We start from the raw sequence: 6,936 nt of genomic DNA, 5'->3' as shown, positions 1-6,936 counted from the left end.
GTTAATATCCTAGTGTGCAACCAACCATTGTGCTAGCAACCATATCCTACACTACCTCCATGCTATCTTAAAATTGTTGCAAAGTGCTATACATAAGACAATTCCCTTTAGGTTGGTTCTATTGTCAGATTTCAGCCACCAGGCTGGTGACCACAAATCTTAAACGAATGAATTAGGTTACATCTCAAAGGCTCCTTTCCTTCAAGGGGTTGACTCCACATTGCTTTGAGCAGGTCGCCTTTTTGAGCTCCCTAATTGCAGCAGGCTCGGCCCTCCTTGTTCCTTTCCTAAAGAGGTTTGGTTCCTCCCTTCAGGGACTAGTTCCACATTGCTCATGTCAATTTCTCTTTCCTTGCTTTGAGCTCCCTCGTTGCAAGATCGGCCCTTCTTGCTTCTTTCTTGAAGAGAGATGGTTCCTCCCTTCAGGCTCCTTTTCTTTGCAATCAAGCTCGGGCTTTTGACCTTGGCCCTTCTTCAATTCAATTTCCTTGTCTTTTTGCATTTTTTGCCCAGATGACAAATTGAGCTGTAGCATCTACTTTTTCATTGTAGATAGCTATAGCAGCCAGGACATTTGATCTGTCCATGACCTGGGAAATGGCACATTACATACTCTACATACCGATCTTGCATGCACAAATACCCCGAAGCAAAAAACATGCACAAAGTGGTAGCGCACAGGCCATCGGGATCATGCTATCATCTATGATGGGGGTATGGCAGACCATGCATTTTGAACCTTGCTGTAGAACATGATAGGAATCTGATTTAACTATTGCGGCCATCAATACCACAGTCTAAGTCTGTACATGAAGAAGTTGCTTCTTGATTCCGCCCTCGTCCTAAGGCTATGGATGTTCTCCTTCATCTCCTCCACTCTTTGCTCACTCTATGCAATAGCTTCATCTGATTCCCTTAGCATCTCTTGAATATGCTTAAATTGCTAAATAGCATCAACATTCGCTATCTGCATTCCAACTCTAGAGGACTGAGATGACAATTGAGGACTAAGATGACAATTTGGATTTGCCATCCATGCAATTCTTCAAGTTGGTTATCATGCTCTTGGAGATCGCCCTTGAGAAAGAGACATCATGTTTCCTCTACTATTTCTTGGACCTGCCAAAGCTTCATGATTCCTCTCGTATCAAAAGTGTATTGTCTTCTTTAGCACAACCTAGAGGTCTATTGGCAAGCTAGAAAGCTTGACTCTAACATCTTTACTAATCTGAGTGCTGGAGTATACATCTAAAATATCATGTCTCTTCTACTGCTTCTCTAAGAAGTGTGCTTGCAAATTGCCTCCAAGAATGCCTAGCGCATTTTTAGTCATGCTTTCATTTATGGTAATCTTCTGACATTGACAGACTATTTGTCCCTCCACATTCACCTCATGTTCCAACTTGGTGAAGTTGCTAAGAGCATCCACCGAATAGTTGTTTCACTTCGCCACCACAAGTTAACATGAACTTTCTTATTGTTCTACTAGCAGTAAGCTTATCAACTCAATTCTCTAAATCTCCTTCCTCGTATCTTTTCAACTTTGAATTCACTTACAGCAGGATCGCCAAAATGTTAGCGCTCCGGTCCCCTCACTCGACTAACTCAGAAATGCCAGGTTCACAACCCAACCCGGTGTTGTGCTCAGTGAAGATGCTCGCTCTTGCAATCCTAAGTGGATGTGCTCAGGTGCAGAGCAAGTGCCAACATATAAAACACTCGGAGGTTAGGGTTAGCTATCGAAGAAGATCCATGTGATGACGGGAGAGTATCGAGTTCTAAACACACTTAAGCACTTAGACAATGAAGTATGTTAAGAATGGTGTAAATTGCACCATAGGATTCTGGGACAAACCCTAATCCTAACTCTAATGGGTCCATTTATATATTCCTATTTTCCTTGGAATACAAGTAAGCGTATAGTTAGCTATCTTGTGTGCACTCCTCTCTCTCTCTCATCTCCATTTTATCATGGTATCAGAGCACCACAAGCCCTTGCTTGTTGTCAAGGCAATAAGCCCTCCGCATGTGACGCATCCTCCTTCTCCACTTTGTGAGTTTGAGAGATTGTGATAGATCTTCTTTGAGTGAGAGAGCTCCTTCATTGTTTCTTGAAGGTTTTGTGAGGGAGAGTTCCTTCCATCCAAGTTTTCTTGAGAGACATGAGAGTTCTTCTTTGTTTTTTGTAGAGCCTTTGAGGTTCATTCTTGTGAGAGGTTGGTGACTTTTATCCCTTGTGAAGAAGGTTGTCTTGAAGCTGCTCTAAAGTTTGCAAGTGAAGACTCCATGACTCACAAGATCGTTGCCAAGAAATGATAAGCAGCTAGTGCTACTCATGGAAATAGAAATGTAGAACGTTGCCATAACGAAAAATAGACTTATTGCAAAGAAAGTACTCAACAAGGATTTGTTGCCTCAAAATGTTTGGTTTATGGCACTCGCAAGGCCGACAAAGGTACTTTGGATTTAATGGCTTTGTTGTGAAAGCCCGATGCCAACAATGCTCCAGCCGACTGTCAAGAGCCTGCTCATGGAGCAGCCCGTACAACCCAAGCTCCAAGCTACCATCGAGCCGGCAGTCCAGATGGCATCATGCCTTCCCACAACATACCTCCTTTAGCGACCGACTGACGTCTCACGCAGCCAGTGACCATCTACTAAGCTCCAAATCCCTCTAGCATATGGCCAACGGGTCCACAGCAAGCGACCACTCCATCAACCGGCTCTCCATCAATCGTGATAGCAACTCCAACCGACAGCAACTCAAACGAACACACAGTGTGTTACAGCTCAACACTCACCACCTCATCCTTCTACGATGGCTCCCAGCCTCATCTTCTTCCAAGCACAGCAGTCCATTGGATTTCAAGCGCAAAGCAACGGTTCAACGAACAAAGACAGAGCTCCATCGACTGCAAAGGAGACTCAATGCCACAACGCCAACCAGCAACTCCTTCTTCAGCACTCTGCAAACAACGGGCAGCTCTCTGCATCTACAACCATGGCTCGACAAGCTAAACGACTGGCATGTAATCAAAAGCGACTCTTGCGCCATCGCTCCCTCCACCCAAAGCCTTTGTCCACCCAAAGCCTTTGTCGCCACCGTCCTTCTCTCACTAGTCTCTGTCACTATCTTCAGCTCTCTCCACGTGGCAAATAAGGCTAACTAAGGTTAGATGCAATTTATCCTTGGTTAGCTTAATCACACATGGACCCGCAAGTAAGGTCTAGCGGACCCTAGATTCAGTGTGTGGTTAAATTTGGTGGCACCTCTACCCTACCACATCACTAGCTGCCATATCACTTGTCCACGTGGGAGTGACGACCTCACTTGACATGTGGCAGTGCCAACTCATAGTGCCACCTAAGCATCTGTGCTTCAGCACATGAACACACTGTCCACATCATCAGTGCACTTTTGGGCACTCTTGAGGTCAAATTCTTCCACGGGTTGTATCTTTTTATCCAAATGCAATTTGGAGATGCTCCAAAAACCAAAATTGCTCGACAACTCGCACTCTATGCACTTGCCATATTAGATTTAACATTTGGTATTTCCACTTTGCAGAATTTTCAAAAACCTCTTCATCGATACCCCTCCTAATTAGATCACATCCTCTTTGAGCCCAACACAAACCAGATTGCATCCTCTCCGAACCCAACACAAACCAAATCAAGATAAAATCTATTTTGTTGCTTTTTTAATCTTGATCGACATGTAGACTAGTTATAGGACTAGCTACCTTAGAGGAGATAATCCAGGAAAGACAATCTGAAGCCATGCCCAAAAATTCATGCTTAGTTCCCGACTGGCGTCAGTCCCTATGAAACCTACCATTGGCATTCATTTCGCGCATATCAAAACATGTTCCATCTTTGATAAAGGGTAGATTCACTCTTGTTGAGCCACCTAGCACTTTGGGTTCCTAATTCAGGACAGTTGCACCTTAGCACTTGGTTGCTATTGTATATAGGTTTTGATTCTCGGTGTTGCATGGCGAAATCACCTGATTAAAAAATATTTCTTGATTAGAGTAGCAAGCTTGATGATAACAACTATGGCAATTGGAAGTTCAAAATGATGAACATTTTTCAGCTGAAGAACTTGTGGGACATTGTCACGGAAGATGAAAAGAGACCCGAGCCTACCACGGCAACTCTTACCACTGCAGATCAACAACTAATGCTCATAAGCAACAGAAAAGAGTGGGATACCAAGGCTCGACTTGCCTTGAATATCATCAACTTCAATGTGAAACATATGATGATCCCTCTTCTTCGTGGGCATACCTCAGCTGTACTTTCTTGTAAGAATCTAGAAAGAAGGTACAACTTGTCATGTATTCTCTTGTTAGAGGATCAGCTGAACAACAATCCTTCCAAATGAATCAAGTCCTGACTTCTTACTCAAATTGAAGGACCTTGAAGATCATCTCACATCAATTGGACACGAGGTCAAAGAAGAGAGACTAGTCTAGCTTGTCATCAAGGGACTTGAACCAAATTATGGGTAGTTTGTGATGACTGCATTAGTCACTCTCGATGTGCCACCAACATTTCAACTCATGTCAGGCATGCTCATGTAGGAGCAATTGAGACGCGGTCTCAAAACAGATTCAAAAAATCATGACATTGCTTTCACAGCAAGAGGAGGTACAAGAGGGCCATTTAGAGGAAAAGGCAACAATTTTGGACACTCTAGCAATCAAGGCAAAGGTCAGTACTAGGGCAGATAGTCTCCATCTTCATTTACTCAAAGTCATGGTCCCCTCGCACAGAGGGGGACATGGAATCGGTTAAGGTAGAGGTAACTCTAGAAGAGGATGAAATCAAGGAAGTACTCCTAGACGCGAGGGAAATTACAACTATTGTTGTGGCATCCCATGCCATTGGGAACCAAAATGCAGAAAGAAACAAAGGGATTTACGCAATGCAGTCCAGTCAAACAGGTCTCACAACTCTCATCAAGGCAACCATCATCAATGGCAATTTCCCCAGTATGACCTTAATCTTTTCCCTCTTTGAAAAATCTAATGGCCATCCATACTAGGATGACATACCTTATGAGCCATCATCACACATAGGTGGTGCACTCCTACTGGAATTGCAACTGGCTCATAGTACTATATCTTTCTTTTTTTCTTCCTCTACATTGTCATTGATTGTTTTGGGGGTGTATCCTCCAGATGGTGCATTTTTTGTTTTGATTGCAAATCACCAGTGTATGTCTTTCTTTCTAATGGAAGAAGTCTAGAGAGAGTCTAGACAAGGTTCTCATAGCCTTCCTAAAGGCTATATAAAACCATTTGTGTAGACCCTTGTTTCACCTATTGATATTAATGTTGTCTTTGACTTAAGATTAAAAAATAAGCATAAGTAGTCTCATTCCTCGTTCTTTGATGACGATTGGGCTAGTTTCTCAAGTTAACACTCTCAAGGTAACTATTACAAACCTATAATAGCCTTTTTCACTTTCATTTGACCTAGTTTGATTGTGTAAACGTTTTGCTTGATCGAGTGCACTATGTAGCTAATTGTGCTTATGTATTTCTATTTTTCTTATCTCGTTTGGCTTAAAGTTGTGTAGCTTTTTCAGCTTTAGCATTACTTCACACCATTTTAATTGTAGCATCGCCAAATTATAAATGGATATGGCCGTTATTTGGATTAATCGAGTATAGGGAGGGTGTGTAGGGTGGCCATTCTTTTTGGACTATCAACTTCAACACTTTGAACCATGGATAAAAATTCTTAAATGCTTTTTGTCTCAATGGGTTTACATGGTCTCATGAAAATGCCTAACTTATTGACTTATTAGTCAAGAAAGGCATGCACAATCATATGCCGCCTTGGTTTTGTGAATACATAATAGAGAACAAAAAATTTCAAGTGGGGTGAAAACATGAGATGGAATAGAAGGGAAAACAACATTATAGGCCCCTTTTATTGGTGAGTAGAAAAATTTGCATCTTCAAGGATCCTCTCAACAATACATGTGTATAAGCATCAATAGGGACATACCATTTCATCATAGTAATCAAAGACCTTCAACAAGTAGGAATGCAATGCCTTTAGTCTCAATATTGCACGGTGCATCAAACTCTTTCAATAAATAGATAAGATTTGAAGTCATGTCAAAACTTCTCCAACAAACAATTTAAAGTCACCCAATCAAAATGGACTTCTCCAACAAACAATCATAGACCCAAAAACTCTCCCAACTAGACCACTAAAGACTAATAGAACTCTCACGAGCAATAACAGAAGCATTTTAAAGTATAGATTCCTCACCAAAAAGACAAGCCCGCCACATAAAGATTCCCTCTTATCAACACAACCAACTCATACCCTCTAAATGGTTCATTAGCGAAAAGCATTACCACCACGGACCCAAATTTATCTCTTGCACACACTAAGCGGTCAACATGGGTTCGATGGAATCCATCTCCAACATTTAAAAATGCATCACAACTAATACATATACAACATACTAAACATAACACCCAAACACTAATAGCATTACTAAGCACTCCAATAATTATGACATTTGAGGAAGATCTTGAGGACAAATACAACCAACAAAGCACAAAAAGGGGACTCTTAGAAACAATACAAGCAAATAGCTCAGGAACCACATGCACATGGCTAACATGCAGTAAAGTATATCCACAATAAAATTCCACTAGATAGGAATTTAAGAACCAATATATAAAAACATCTTTGTGGTTAACGAAGAATATCTCAAAGTCACTCAAGCTATGCATTATGAGCAAATGTAAGGACAGAGTGAGAAATGAAAGTGCAAGTGAGGGCCTAGGGTGTGAAGAGGGCCTAGAGTGTGAAAAGGGCATAACCTTAACCTTGTAACAAAGAGTATCAACTAACCTAGGCAAGGAGAGAGTGAGTTGTCGATATTTGAAGACCAGCAGAGTGTCA

The sequence above is a fragment of the Dipteris shenzhenensis genome, chromosome 15 (assembly GCF_047967505.1).
Source record: "Dipteris shenzhenensis isolate YYH24624 ecotype China chromosome 15, Dip_SZ_1.0, whole genome shotgun sequence".
Classification (NCBI taxonomy): domain Eukaryota; kingdom Viridiplantae; phylum Streptophyta; class Polypodiopsida; order Gleicheniales; family Dipteridaceae; genus Dipteris; species Dipteris shenzhenensis.
Note: the sequence above shows the minus strand (reverse complement) of the source record.